General features: G+C 50.1%; 1 protein-coding gene across 8 annotated transcripts in view; it reads right to left on the bottom strand.

Moving 5' to 3' along the window:
* CBFA2T3 (CBFA2/RUNX1 partner transcriptional co-repressor 3) overlaps positions 1–14805 on the bottom strand; it is a 68957-nt gene extending 54152 nt beyond the window's left edge. For 2 of the 8 annotated variants that reach the window (XM_035119408.3, XM_035119410.3), the window contains exon 1: positions 13462–14732. The gene's annotated coding sequence lies outside the window, so the exon portion shown is untranslated. Of the gene's footprint in view, positions 1–2506; positions 2599–13461 lie in introns of those variants that run through there. The other 6 variants (XM_035119413.3, XM_035119409.3, XM_035119411.3 and 3 more) reach the window with 6 other exon arrangements.
* Positions 14806–15370: the final 565 nt, after the last annotated feature.

The raw sequence follows: 15370 nt of genomic DNA, 5'->3' as shown, positions 1-15370 counted from the left end.
GCATTGTGATGTGCCTGGTGGCCGCCAATACACAGCACTGACGCGCCGTAAAGCAATATTTCTCCTCCTCTTTCCCAAAGCTCAGTGCAAACAAGCCTGGCGGCCGCCAATACACAACACTGACCACCGGAAAGCAATATTTGGCAAGTGTTTCTTACAGTCATAATTATAATATAGGGCGGCACAGAGTTAAATTTTTTAACTTTTTTAATGGTGGTGTGCCTCGTGATTTTTTTCACGGAACAAGTGTGCCGTGGCCCAAAAAAGGTTGAGAAACACTGGACTAGATGATCCTCAGGGTCCCTTCCAACTCAATGATTCTATGATCAAATGCTCATTTTATTATTAATTAGTTACTTAAATTAAATTATTTATTATTTAAATTTGTATACCACCCTTTATCCATAGATCTTTTAGCTCACAGCTTGGACCAATATGCCCCCCCCTTTTTTGCTGGAAACACTGAGGATTTATTTATATTCATCCCACCATTCCTCCAAGTGTCATATATGGATCTCACACCCCCTCCATTTTATTCTCACAACAACCCTGTGAGGTAGGCAGGCTGAGAGTTACCCAGTGAAGTTCACAGCACTGAGCTTTGAACCGGGGCCTCCTTGGTCTTAGTCCAGTGCTCTAACCCAGCTTCCGTCAGCCTTCAAAACACCGGGTGGGCATAGGATGAGGATGAGGCTCTGGCAACACCACCACATTACCTCCGTAACAAAGGCAGGTGGTTGCTCACCTAGGAAGGCCTCCCTGTCTCCATGGGCACTGCATTGGTGACCTGTGAACTATGGGCTAAATATGGGAGCAGGGTTTTTTTTTCCCCATCCAGCGCCTGCACTCTCCTGCAGAGCTAATACAGACCCTCTTCCTCCACTCAATTGTCATGAGAGCCTAAGCTGCTGCCACGGAATCTGTGCTTGCTCAACCCCTTCCTCCTACCCACAGGCAAGGTTCTGTTCCTGAGCCATATGCTGGGAATTAAGTGAGACACAATTTCCCCCTCAACATGGAAGTGGGGGGGGGGATCTGAAAACAAAGTGAAGCAGCAGAGTGCAAGCTCTATCCCCTTGCTCTGACCTGGCCTCCCCACATTAGCAGAGGAGCTGTAGATTCATTTCAAAGTGCTGGTGATGGGCCCCAGTGACTTGTGGGGGCAGCTCTGGTTAGGCAGAGGCAATGATGTGGAAGGGAGCCAGGGGCAAACTGGGGTGGGGGTGGATCATAGATCTGTTTAAGCCCCAGAAAGAAACCAAAACAATAATTGGAGTGGTGGGTAGTGATGGATGAATCTGTCTCTTTTAGGTTCCCTCATTTCCCCTATCTTAAACTCAGTTCTCCACATTTCAGCAGCGACTTTTTAAAAAATACTCATGAAAACTCGTCAGCGTCTTTAGTACGGAATTCTCTTAAAACACGCTTTTTTTGCATGCAGTGTAGCAAAATTTTCGCAAGCAATTTCCCCTAATGAAATGCATTTTTCACTAATGTGTGCATGTTTGTCCACACTGCTTAGCTAGAGAGCTGCATCACAGAAATATTGGGGGGGGGGAATAGTTGTGTTTTGGTTCGTTTATTGATTTGAGGAGTGCAAATTAGGCTGTTCCTCACTATAATGTAAACAAAATTGAATTTCTTCCCCATCCCTAGGGGTGTGTCTAGGCAGAAGCAACCCAGCCAGTGCCCTCTGGCTATTTTGGATGACAACTCCCAACAGACCCAGCCAGCGTGGCCATGTTGCCTGAGGCAGATGGGAACTGTACTTCAAAACAGCCAGAGGCCACCGGGCTAAGGAAGGGCAGCTTAGAGCTGGGTTCTTCAACTTTGCCTCCCCCCACCCGGATGTTGTTGGACTACAACTTCTATCACCCTTGACCATTGGCTAAGCTGGCTGGGAATGATGGGAATTGGAGTCTAACTATATCTGGGGAGTCAAGATTGAGGAACTCCTTGCCTCTGTTCAGCCTGCTGCCCCCCTCTTTATCTTCCAAGCCCTTCAATAAACTCTTCCCTAAATTAGGAAAGCTTCTAATACTCTTCTTCCCCAATGTCTACCATTATTATTATATTATATTATATTATATTATATTATATTATATTATATTATATTATATTATATTATATTATATATATATATACTGCTCATATCCAAAATAACTCCTGAGCAGTTGACAACTATAAAATCAAAACATAATTATAGAACTGTAGAATTGGAACCACCAAAAAATAAAATTCAACCTGCTGAAGGTGGGATACTATTGTTCCTTTGGAAGCTGAGCATTCCCCTCCCCCTCTACCTGTCTGCCTCACCTGTGACTGTCTGGTGCAGCGCCTGAAAAATCTCCAGAGGAGGGGATGCTGTGGTTCCTGCATTGTCTACACAGCACCTGACCCACCAGTGGAACTGCACCAAGACAGTAGTACAGGTAGATGCCATGTCCTGGGCAGAGGGAGAAGGAGCTCCTGGTGACCCTGGCAAAGGGGTGGTCCCCCAACTCACATCTGCCAAGGCGAGGTGCATTTCCTTCCTTCCTTTATAACATTTGTGCCTCAACCTCTCCATCCTCAAGGTGGCTTGCTAAACTTGAGAACGATCTGCTGAAAAAGCACAATGGAAACAAACCCATTGAGAGCAGCCTAGAGCAGCATTGTTCATTCAAGAGCCCACCAAATAAAACTGTGTCCAGTTGCCGCCTAAAAGCCAAGAGACATTGGGGAGGGGAGAGAGACAGCGCAGAAAGGATGTATAAAATCATGCCTAGTGTGGAGAAAGTGCATAGGAAAAAAACACCTTTTCTCTTTCTCAGAACACTAGAACCCAATGGAGCCATCCAAGAAAGCTGAATGTTGGAAGATTTGGGACAGATGATAGAAAGAACTTTCTTTCATGCAGCACATACGGTAGTTAAACTGTGGCATTTGCTGCAATGTTGGCCCCTAACTTGGATGGGTTTACAAGAGAATTAGTCAAATTCATGGAAGATAAGGCTACTCAGGGCTACGGTACTAGCCACAATGGCTATGTTGTGCCTCCATTGTCAGAGGCAGTATGCCCCCAAATACCAGTTGCTGGGAATCACAAATGGGGGACAATGCCCTTGCACTCTGATTCTGCTGGTGGGCTTCCCAATAGGGGCATCTGGTTGGCCACTGTGAGAGCAGGATGCTGGACTACATGAACCTTTGGGCTGAACCAACAGGGCTTTTCTTTAGGGGTATTTCTGGAGAGAGGATTCCTCAACTGGGGAGCCACCACAAAGGAAGCCCTGTTCCAATCTCCTAGGCTCTGAAAATGGAGCAGACCCACTTATGACCACATCATAGGCGTTGGAAGGGATCTGATCCAAACCCTTCCTCAGTATGGAATCTGCAACCATAGCATCCTTGACAGGTGGCTTGCCCAGCTGTGCTCATATACTTCCAGTGAAAAAGAGCCCACCATATCCTGAGGCAGAATGTTCCACCATTCCGGAAGTTTCTCCTAATGCAAGAGTGACCCAAAACAACTTATTACCACCAAAGAGGACACCGACACAAACGCTGAGTGCTTTATCTCATGTACTGAAACCAACTGGATTGGTTGTTAGATTTTACTTCAGCACTGGTGAGAGGACAGCACCCTTAGGGACTAAAGGCCGTAACACAGTAGCCCACACAGCTCTTGTTTTCCAACACCTCCCTGTCATTGCACACGGACACCCAGCATCTGTTGCCTGAGGCTCCAGCTCCATCATGCCAGCTCCATCTTCTCCATGACAGCCCTTAAGATATTGAGAGACTGTTTTCATGTCTCTCCCATTCCCCCACCCCCTTAAGCTTCTCGTTTCCAGGCTAACCATCCCCAGCTTTTTCACCCTTTCCTCATCCAGCCCTCACCATCCTGATCACCCTCCTCTCGGTCAAAGTCCTTCCTCAAATGACCTGGATACAGCACTCCAGATGTGTCCTGACTAGTGCAGAACAGAGCAGAGCTATTACTTCCCATGGGCTAAATGAAGGGTTTGCGTGAGAGATGGCAAACCTGAGACAAACACAGGGGCGGAGGAATTTGTTAACAGGTGCTTGATTCTTCCGTTGAGTCATCCCTGCAAATGCCCTTCTCACTGCTGGGCTTACCTCTGTTCTAACAGCACAGCTGGGGATCATGAATGGGGGACCCACGAGGAGCTGAGACATGTGCAGCAGGGGAGAGTAAATAAACCAACAACTATTGCCTGCTGATTTCCCTCTGCAAATGCCCCTGCAATTGTACCGCCTCCTTAGCAGGGGCAGGATTGGTGAAACGTTTTGATCTCAGAAAGCAGTTCCACCTTGTGCTGAAAACCAGGAATTTCACCTCTGTCATGACCTTTTATTTCACCTCTGTCATGACCTTTAGAATGTGTCCTTTTATTTAAAATGCACCTCTGGATTATTTGTGGTGCCTGTCTGGTGTTTTTACATGAGTAGAATGTGTCCTTTTATTTAAAATGCATCTCTGGGTTATTTGTGGGGCATTGGAATTCGTTCATATATTTTTTTTCAAAATATAGACCGGCCCCCCACAAGGTCTGAGGGACAGTGGACCGGCTCCCTGATGAAAAAGTTTGCTGACCCCTGCCTTAGCAGGTCCCTTCAAGCAAGGCACTTTTCACTCTCAGCCTATGCCCTGCATGGGGGTGGGAGAGGCAATAGCACCCTACCTTACAGGACTGTTAAGATTACTGAGATAATGTAAAAGGGGAAGCATTTTGCACACCAGAAAGACTCAACAAAAATGCTTGGTATTTAAGGAAGCAGTGGCTGGTGCAACAGAAAGGCCTCTATGACAAATGCAGCATCTAGGTTGGTTCATATGGGGAGATGCGACCCTGAAGGTACTGTATTGGAACCCTGAGCTGCCTAAGGCTTTATATGTCAGGAAAAGGTTGTCTATCTAGGTCTAGACACTTGCCTTACTACAGCATTCGTGGAATATTATCTTCAAGATGGAACAATACGTTTCTCTACAGCCCAGAGTGTATCTGTTACAGCTTCAGTTTGCAAATTCTCTTTGAAAGCACACACACTTCTAGTGAGTTGAGAAGACTACATAGAATATTGCAACCGTTATAGCAAATGCTATTTTGCATTAAGCTACCTTAATGCTTAGGGTGTCTGTCCAATTGCCATATGTGAGAGGGGACTTTATCTCCATGTCAGAATGGCTAATGATGATCTCAAACATTTTATCTTCTTCCAATAGGACACAGCTTGGCTCACTTATCTGAGTGATCTGGATTGTCTGCTCAACCAAAAAAAACCCAACAGTAGCCAAGACTAAGTTATTGTTGCTAGTAACTCCTGGTGTTCCCCTTCACCATTCCTACCCTTGTTTTCCTTTCTCTGCGTTCCCTTTCTTCTGCTATCCTACCCACTGTGAAATTGTAAACTCCTGAAGGCAGAGACCTGCCCTATGGAACTCTGTCAATGTACATTGATGGCACTACATTTTCATGCAGTGAAAACTTGTCATCTTCTTCCTTCCTGCCCCTTCTGATTGTGGCACGCTAGCTGAGGCAGGTGATATGGCAGCACAATAAGTGATGATCATTTTTGGTGATGGCATCCAACTATGGAACTTTCACCCTGGAAAGTTTTCCCAGAAACCTGTTATCTTACTTTCCTAGTACGAAGGAAACCATTTTTCATTTCCCCGGGATTTTTAAATGATGTTGAGCTTTGAAGTTGTTTTGTGCTGCTTTTTCCCCCTGCTGTTCTAAGCTGCCTTCCTACAGCCACTTTCAGGGAATAAACCCTGCTCAACTCAGTAGGACTTCTGGCTAGACATGCCTAGAATTGCACTGTTAATCTTGCTCTTTTATTGCTTTTAAAAATATTTTGCTGCTGAACCTTGTTTAAGCAGCCTTGGAAAATTGTAGCTGAAGTGCAGGACAGATGTTTATTCATATTGATAATAGCAATATGGATTGCCATATGATCGGGAACTTCCTCAATAACTAGCAGCAGCACAGGAAAGGAAAAGAGGAAGGCAGTGATCAGATCCTTGTCGGGAGAAGAAAGACAAAACAAATTGAAATAATGTGTGCTATTTGTAAAGTGCTCTAAGCTTGAGTGCAGCCATCTCTCACTTTAGTAACAGTGACTGCAACCCCGACCTTGTCTACTCAGAAGAAAGCCCCACTGGATTCAATGGGTAAGTAAGGTTAGGATTACAGCTAAATCAGTCTCCAGGGGATGAAAGTGACTCTCTGTCCACAGAACCAGGGCAGAAAACAGCACTATGAACAGGTGGAGGAATTTGTGGAGAGCCAGCTGTTGGGCTGGCAGGGAGATGATCTAGGCAGCTGAGACAGAACTTCAAGCTGGTATGACCCAGGACCATGAATTAAATACTTCTGAAGACAACTCAGCACACAGCTGGGCATCTTCGCTCCTTATTCAAATTAGGCCCATCTGCCCAAGACTCTCCCAGGAGCTCACGTAGGAAGCTGCAATATACTGAATCAGAACATTAGCCTCTCCAACTCAGGCTTGTCTACAGCGGCCTTCCAGGGTTTCAGGCAAGGGTGGGTCTCTCCAAGCCCTGCCTGGAAATGCTGGCGCATGGGACTTTTTACATGCAAAGCTGATGCCTAGCTCCAGAGCCGCAGTCCTTCTTCAAAGTTAAGTTTATGCAGTTGTTGCTTCATCCCAATGCGGATCTCAGAGAATAATAGGGGTGCTGTTAATGGTCTCCCACAGAGCACATACTTTTTAAAAAGAAACAAGCTGAAATTCTGACCCCTTCCAAAACAAGAGGGAAAGAGGGGGGGGCTTTCTCTAATTGAGCCTGCGAAATGTGCACAGAGACAGCCCGCCCCTGCCCTCAACAGCTGCATTTCATTCATTTCCCAGCCCAGCGGCAAACCAGAGAGAGCCAAAAGTTATAAATAGCCATTATGTCATTGGGAAAAAAGAGAAAACTCTCAGCCCCCACCCCCCAGAAAGCATGGCTCTGTGCAACAACACAGGATCTTTGCTAGGTCCTCCAGCATTTCAGTATTCGCTTTGATATTGCAACAGCCACACCCAGTATCAATCCTTATCATTGCAAGTGGAAAGAAGAAGGATGGAGGCCTGTTTCCTTTGGGTGGACTTTGAAACACGGGGTAGGGGAGAGGGATGAACAGAGGGGAAGAGAACCTGGCAGACCATGTGACCAGATGCCTAATTCTGATTGGTTTCAGAGATGCAGGTCCTTTAGTGCATCCTTGAAATGTGATGCTGCTAATGTTAAGCACTTTCTGCAACCTATAGATTCCTGTTCTTCCCACCGCCACCACACACTGCTTAGTCTGAGGCTTAGTTCATTCCCTCAACAAGACTTTTGAAGATTTTGTGTTAAGTGTAGTCTCTCAGAGATTGTGGCTAACAGCTTCAAAGCTAACAAATTTATCACAGCAGAAACTTTTGTGGGCTAGAGTCCATTTCACCCAGTCCTGGATTGGTACACATTCACATATTATTTGCAACGGAAAGGCAGGCCTATGACATTGGGGTCAGCCAAAGTGTTATGGGCCTGCTGGGCATGGACCAGTACAAGACACCTTTCTGCACAGCACACAACACTTGCTGCTTATCCTCCAACACTCAACAGAGGGGAATAGGATGCTTATTTTTTATGGTGAGGGATGAGAGGATACAAGAGCAGAGCATAGGAATGGAGAACCTTAGACTTGGGGGCCAAATGTGGCTGCCAGGCCTTTCCATCTTGCCCTCAAAACTCTCTCGAGGCCACACCCTCCCCAACCCTGCTTTACACCTTCCTTGAGTGTTTTTGCCTGGCTGGAATGTATCCTTGAACACAGATCAGGGGTCCCCATACTACGGCCCCCGGGCTGGATGCGGCCCAATTGGCCTCCCAATCCGGCCCGCAACGACCCCCGCTGCCCGCTGCCGCCGCCCCCTCTTACGGCGCGCAGCGCGGCGGCGATCTTCAAAATCGGAAAAAAATCGCCAAAAATCCTTTGTGCGCATGCGTATGGGCCTCTCCCGACCCAGAAGAGGTCATTTCCGGTGCACTTCCGGGTCGGGGGAGGCCCATACGCATGCGCACAAGCGATTTTCGACGATTTTTCCCCCGACCGTGTGCGTGTGCGCATGCGCACGGGCGCGCAATCCCCCGCCCTCCGGCCCGCTGCGCGCGCACTCCCCTGCCCTCCGGCCCGAAGCCCGGTAAGTCTGGGGACCCCTGACACAGATCATGCTTATTGCTTCCCTGCAGAAACAAGCAGAGGTAACATTTACATTCATTGCTCCACCCACTTTACCTCTGGTCCCTCCCACCACTTACGAGTGACCCAAGAAAGGTATGTGGCCCTCAAGCTGAAAAGGTTTCCTCTCCTCGGCATAGCCCAACCACCACCTGTTCCTACCCACTGCCGCAGCGCACAGCCATCCTGGACACCGTCTCCTCAACAGAGGATGCTCCCTTTAGCAAGTCCAATGCATGTGCCTCTTCCAGAGTTCTAGTAGGTTGCCTCTCAAGATGCATTTTCATCATCATGCAGAACAGCACACACTGAAGGAGCGTCTCTACCTCCATCGTTCTTCCCGGACACTGAGGTCCAGTACCGGCGGCCTTCTGGCGGTTCCCTCGTTGCGAGAAGCCAAGTTGCAGGGAACCAGGCAGAGCGCCTTCTCGGTGGTGGCGCCCGCCCTGTGGAACGCCCTCCCATCAGATGTCAAAGAAAAAACAGCTATCAGATTTTTAGAAGACATCTGAAGGCAGCCCTGTTTAGGGAGGCTCTTAATGTTTAATAGATTATTTTATTTCATTTTTCTGTTGTAAGCCGCCCAGAGTGGCTGGGGAAACCCAGCCAGAAGGGCGGGGTATAAATAATAAATTATTATAACTTATTATAACTTATTATAACTTATTATTATTATTATTATTATTATTATTTGGATATTTCCCCTGTTTGCACACCCTGTGGTCATGCATCTCAGTTCTAGGAGGTTCATTACCATGCTTGACCTGCTTGCTAGCTGTCAGGCATCACATAATCCTTTAACACATGTAACTCCATGTACACATAATGACCATTGATGTGGCTTTCCCCAGGGAATGAAGTCACCCCCAAATACTCCTAAAATACATACCCTCCAACATTCCTCTGATGAAAATAGGGACGCCCCATTCCATAATTATCATCTTACTATTTATGCCCCACACATCTGACTGGGTTGCCCCAAACACTCTGGGCGGCTTCCAACATATATAAATACATACCGTAATAAAACATTAAACATTTGGAAAACTTCCCTATACAGGATTGCCTTCAGATGGCTTAGGGGTTAGATAACTCCATATCTTCCAATGTTTCTCCAATGAAAATAGGGACACCCTAAGGAAAAGTGGGACATTCTGGGATCAAATCAGAAACTGGGACGTCTCTGGAAAATAGGGGCACATGGAGGGTCTGAAAACAACAAATCCTTGTATTGTACAGTAATTCCATCCAAACCTGTAAAATTTAAGGAATTTCTGTACCCAGCCCAACCCAGCCCAGCAATGGAAAGCACAGCCCTTGACTTACCTTCCAAAGTCTCCTCTTCTCCATCTGGCATGCTGCCATTGCTAGAAGGTCTTTGTGCTCATGAAACAGGAAGGATCTCTTCTTCCTGTTTCCTTGAGCGCTAAGACCTTCTAGCAATGGCATTGCCATTGCACCAGACGGAGGAGAAGCACCTTTGTCAGTAAGGCATGAGGATGAGAGGAAAATGTGCCTGGTTTTGGGAGAGGGCTGGTAGGCCACTGGAATTGGCTTCATAGGCTTGATGCAGCCCACATGATGACTGCCCTTGATTTAAGCTTCCCACATTTTCTTCCTGGTCTTAGCTGCTGCCACCCAGCTTAGCCAAGAATGCTGCCACTTGACTCACTTGCAGAGTGTGGTTTCCGAGAAAAAAAAAAAGTCTACCTTCTGAGCTAATTAACATATGAGCCATTTTCGAGCAATGAATTGAAAAGCAATCCATGTTGCCCCTGTGTTCTCATGGAAGCTGCATTACAGTGAATAATGTCATTTACCCACTTGGAGGGTAATTAGCTCTCATCCCCAATGCTCTTCTGGGACCACGGCAGCTTGCAATATATAGCCATCATATATTTGGAATGCCAAGATTCAGCCCACACTGGCAAAACTGACACGGTGGCACTTGGCTCCCCAGGAAAGTGAGTAGTGCTACTCAAAAAAATAAGTGTTGTTTGTTTGTTTCCCCCACATGTTCTATTGAAATAAATGGGATAAATTTGCCATGGTTGAATTAACCTTCTCCAGATTGAGGTCTGTGAATATATCAAATAGGGTTAGGAGGGGTGCAGTCTGCTGATTATAACTGACACTTCAAAATCCCAGCAAGAGAGCTTTGCCTCCTTATCCATCCGGGACTGGTCCAAATCCCTCCAGTTCATTCCTACAGGAGTTGCATGGGAGATTGGGAGAGTGTCCCAGAGATGGCGTGCCCCCCTGGGCTTTCCACGACACTTGAATAGAAAGGCAGCGTTTTGCTTAGAGTGCTTGTGGGTTTGTGGGGTGGTAGATGAAATCTACTCCCTTTGTTCTTTAAAAGGGCAAAAATATCTGGAACTGGAGATTTGGAAAAACAGAACAAAAAGAAAACCACCAACCCCAGCCTCACAAACAGATGTGTAGCTAATTTACCGAGACTGCAAAGGATTTAATCTAGAGTGGTTGATGACACAGATGCAGAGTCCAGATTTGTAGCTTGCAACCTAAGTTGTTTTGCTGGGCTCACAACCCCTTTGTCCCAGAATTTATTTTCAGTTACAAGACTGAGCCCAGGGATGGGGGTAGCCACAACAAAGAAGGCAATACCTCTGAGCATGTGCAAAGTGAAAAACCCCTTTCCAGTGGAGCAATCACCGCCAGCTCACTCATATGGGATTATGGGGTTGTGAAATATCATTTCTAAATCGTATTGAGCTTGATGATGGTGAATGAAGGGAGGGACTCCCTTCCAGCCCACTGTCTTAAGCACATTGATTTGTTAATTCTGCCAAGTCATAATCATAGAGGTTCATTTGCTCACATGCTGCAGTCCTGCCCCACAGACAACCCCCTTCCTATTCACACACACTTTCCGCCTAATTTCTAATATGGAAAGAACTGGGGTTTTAAGACTCTCTGGAAGTCACATTTTCTGGACTGGAAGTTCTGCACCCCACACTGGGCCTGGGAGTTACTTAGGCCTTGCCCGTTATGAGGATGCAAACTCTCTGCATATGCTCAGGGACATTTCTTTGATTTATGTTCATGGGGTCAAGGTCTGAAGCTGTGAACAAGTCTGGCAATGCGGAAAAAATAAATGAGGTGTAAACTGGGGTCTGTTAGATATCTTCCCAGGCCTGGCTGTGTGTGTATATGTGGGTTTAAAAAAACAAAAAAACAAACAAGACAAAACCCTAGCACATGGATGATTACTCAGCCACAATACTTGTTTGAAGTAGGTATGCAATGATCATTTCCTAAAAATTACACTGTCTGGACTCAACTTAGATAAGAAGCTCCTCAGGCAACTTGTAACCAGGCAGGTGAGAAGAGTGAGGCAAGAGTTGTTTGTCTTCCTTGCACAGGGTTCACACAAAACAATGTCCGAGTGGCTTCGGTGGCCCATGCTAATTAGTGGCCCATTTGGGTTTCCTGCCATTACCGTCTTCTGCCCAATGGTTCTTAGCAAGACTCCCTAAAAACCACATCAGAGGTTCTATGAAATACTGTTTTAAAACTGCACCCCACAATTTCAAAGCTGCTCACCCCTGGCTCGTCCACCTCCAGCTTTCCTCTCCCTACAAAATATTGGAGTCGCCAAGTTAATGTCATCCAACTAGTGCAAGAGGAAAGAGGCAACAGGCAGGTCTGGGTACCTGGGTGCCTTCCAACCATGCCAATTAATGTCCCTAAGAAACTCTATCTGCCTTCCCCACAAAACACACACACACACACATTCTGCGATTGGACATTTCCTTTAAGGAAGTTAACTATCCAGATAAATCGAAGATCCATTCTGAAGGAAATCAGCCCTGAGTGCTCACTGGAAGGACAGATCCTGAAGCTGAGGCTCCAATACTTTGGCCACCTCATGAGAAGAGAAGACTCCCTGGAAAAGACCCTGATGTTGGGAAAGATTGAGGGCACTAGGAGAAGGGGACGACAGAGGATGAGATGGTTGGACAGTGTTCTCGAAGCTACGAACATGAGTTTGACCAAACTGCAGGAGGCAGTGCAAGACAGGAGTGCCTGGCGTGCTATGGTCCATGGGGTCACGAAGAGTCGGACACGACTAAACGACTAAACAACAACAATAAATCGAAGAGGATGGTGATGTCTGCAGAGCACTTAACACAAGGGATCAAACAAAGGCGTCCTTAGACGGGGCAGAAGGGAGCTTCCTGCAAAGGGACCGGAACCCCCTTCTTCGGAACACTTAAACCTCTCTGCGTCTGGGTGGAAAGAAAGGGGTCTTTGGGGTTCCTCTTGCAAGGCGACGGAGTTGCGGGGCGGTCAAGTGTCGGGAGCTTCCCACGACCCTCGACGGGGTCTATATCAGCCTCTCGCCTTGGCTGCGCTGAAGCGGCTGTCAGTTGGGCAGCCGCCAGGTCTATAGCAGAGCGAGCGAGGATCACAAAAGTAAGACATGGTCTTTTCTTCAGAAAACAGCCCCAGCAGCAACAACAGCAATTTTGGGGGTACAGTACATCGAGAGACAAGGAACAGGAACCATCACCAGATCAGGGGGCACCGTGCGCGCGCGGCTTCCCAAGCCCAGTCCGGCTGTTCTGCCGCTCCGTGTTCCCGCAGCCCCTTCCCCACAGTGCATTCCGGAGACCCCTTAGCCAACCCTCGGGGAAATCGGTGTGGAGTATTTGGCGAACCTCCCCAAGCATAGCGCAGGGCGGTTCAGGGGGCGCACATCTGGCCACATCTCTCTCTCTCTCATCCCCCCCCCCGCCTTTGTTTGGAAGTGGCAGGATAACGGGTGGTGGATCCAGCCCGGGTTTTTTTTTTCTTCTGCTGCTTGGTGCCCCTCTTGCCCGGTTGAGATCCGGACAGAGGAGGAGCGCAGTGGACCTTTTCATCTTTTGGGACAGTTCAAAGAAACCGCCGCGACAAGCATGCCCGGGGAGTGCGAGGCGGGGGGAACACAGCTAGGACACCCAGAGGCCAAGGGATGCCCGTCTCCCTCTCCTCCAACCGCAAAAACTTCCCCAAAAGGTCAAAATAACAAAGGCAAGAGAAAGAGAAGACGCGAGTGCGTGCTGGGGGAGGGGGTCCCCTCTTGACATTTCTTCCGATCAGGCAACTTAACCGACCTCCCACCCGCAAATCGCTCTGTTCCCTCCACATCCCATCGCATCCCAGCAACCGGAAGGCTAGTAAGCTCTGTAAAAGAGAACGGAGCGGAACTTACAGTCCTGAGGTCGGTGGCGAGGTGAGGTGAGGTAATAGTCCCAGGAGAAGTCGAGGAAGGTGGCCAGGCGTCGGACAGTTCCCGGAGAACCCAAAAAAGGGGATGGGGAGAAAGAAAGACGGAAAAAGAGAGGGAGGGGAACCAGTTAATCCAAACGGGGTTCCCGGGCCCCCAAGAGGCTCATCGACTGAGGCGAGAGGGCGCCCTGAGCAGGTGCGATCCGAGTCCTGGCGATGCCTGATGCGCCCCTCGACGTCCCAGCGGCGCGCCCTGCCTAGCGGTCGCTTCCGCCCGCCTGCCTTGGGAGAGGAGCTGTCCGTCTCTTTTCCGAAGCCCCTCAAAGCGTGGCTCCTGATCCAGAAGCGGGCGTCGGCGCTTGGCTAGCGCGCCTACTCTCCGGCTCTTTGGTAAATGGCGCTCCCCACGCCGGGCGCCGGGCTCTCTGCTCACCGGCTGCTGCTGTCGCTGCGGCCGCCGCCCTCCGCTTGCCCGGGCAGAAGCCTGGCTGCTGTTGGACGTGGCCTCATTCTCGCTGCCCCTTCAGGCCTGGCGCTGGGTCGGGGCCATGGAGTGAAGCCAGCTGCGCCGGGTCCCAGGTGGGGCAGTGCGCAGCGAGACTGGGCGCCGGGGATCAGCTGGGTCCCTTCCTCGACGGCGAGCGAGTGGCCAGGCGCTGCTCCCTTGCTGTCTTCGTCGCCTTTTCCCTCCTCCTCTTCCCTGAGCTGCCTTCCAGCTACTGCAGCCGCCTCCGCCTCCTTCGCTCGCCCCTTCGGTGTGCCATCTGGCGAGGGACACCCCCCCCCCAATGCCCTCTGCCGCTCGGCTCTCGCTCGCCGCCGTCCAACAACGCAGCTCGGCGCCTCTCTCTCCTTCCCGAGGGCTCCGCTACCTCCCGGGCAGGGAATCCTCGGAGCGCCGTCCGCCCCCTCGCAGGAGGACGAGCCGCGAGGGTGGCTCAGCTGGGCACGAGGGCGGCGGGCGCTCGCCTAGCAGAGCGCGTCGCGGGGAGCCGCTCGCTCTCCGCCTAAGGCTCCCGGTCTCCCTCAAAGCCTGGCCAGCGGCTCCGGGCTTCTCTTGCGCGGCGGCGGCAGCGGCGGCGGCGCTCGGGCTTCCCGGGACATGGCAGGCGGCTCTGCCTTCGCGGGTCGGGCGACTTCTCGGCTCCAGCAAGCCGGGCAGGCGGCGGGCGGGCTCCCGGGAGAGGCGGCGGCGGCGGCCCCCCAGCCCGCCTTCCTGCCTCCGCTCGCTGCTGCTGCTGCTGCTCCCGCTCTGATGGAGCCCAGCCCTGCCGGACGCGCCGCGTTGGATGCAGCGCCTGGCAGCGGCGGCGGCGCCTTTCCTGCTGCTGCTGAGGCGGCGGCGGCGGGTTTGGCGCGGCTCCCGGCAGGGGGCGCTCCACCCCTACTGCTGCTGCAGCAGCAAGTCCAGCCCGGCAGCCGCCTGGCCAGGAGGCGCGATCCGACGCCGGCTTCTCCCACCGACCCCGGCTCCTTCCCAGCTTCCCTCTTCTTTGTGCGCGCCGCCGGATGGAATCGCGCCTCCGCCGCTTTGGCTTCCCGGGCTTCGCTGAGAAGGAGGCTGGGCTGCTGCTGCCCTTTACGTGCCTTCCCGCGCAGCTCCAGCGCCTGCCTACTCGGGAGTAAGTGCCACCGGCATCTCAAGAGGCTTCCTCCTTCCGATGCAGGGGTCCAGGAACTGTGTTCCCTCGTGGAAATCGCTTGGCCAACTTTATGCCCGTTTTCCTCCCAAAATGATATTGAAAAACCCTCCTAAGTAGAACTGTCTAGGACTAGGAGTGGGGTCTGAGAGAACATAAGGCCCACCGCGGAGAGCAGGCTTCTCCATCCTGGCGCCCTCCAGATGTTTAGGACCAGAAGTCCCATAGGCAGGATAACTGTCAAAACAGGCC

The sequence above is a fragment of the Zootoca vivipara genome, chromosome 6 (genome assembly GCF_965207765.1).
Source record: "Zootoca vivipara chromosome 6, rZooViv2.hap1.1, whole genome shotgun sequence".
Taxonomy (NCBI): Eukaryota; Metazoa; Chordata; class Lepidosauria; order Squamata; family Lacertidae; genus Zootoca; species Zootoca vivipara.
Note: the sequence above shows the minus strand (reverse complement) of the source record. Positions and strands in the feature narration are given on the sequence as shown.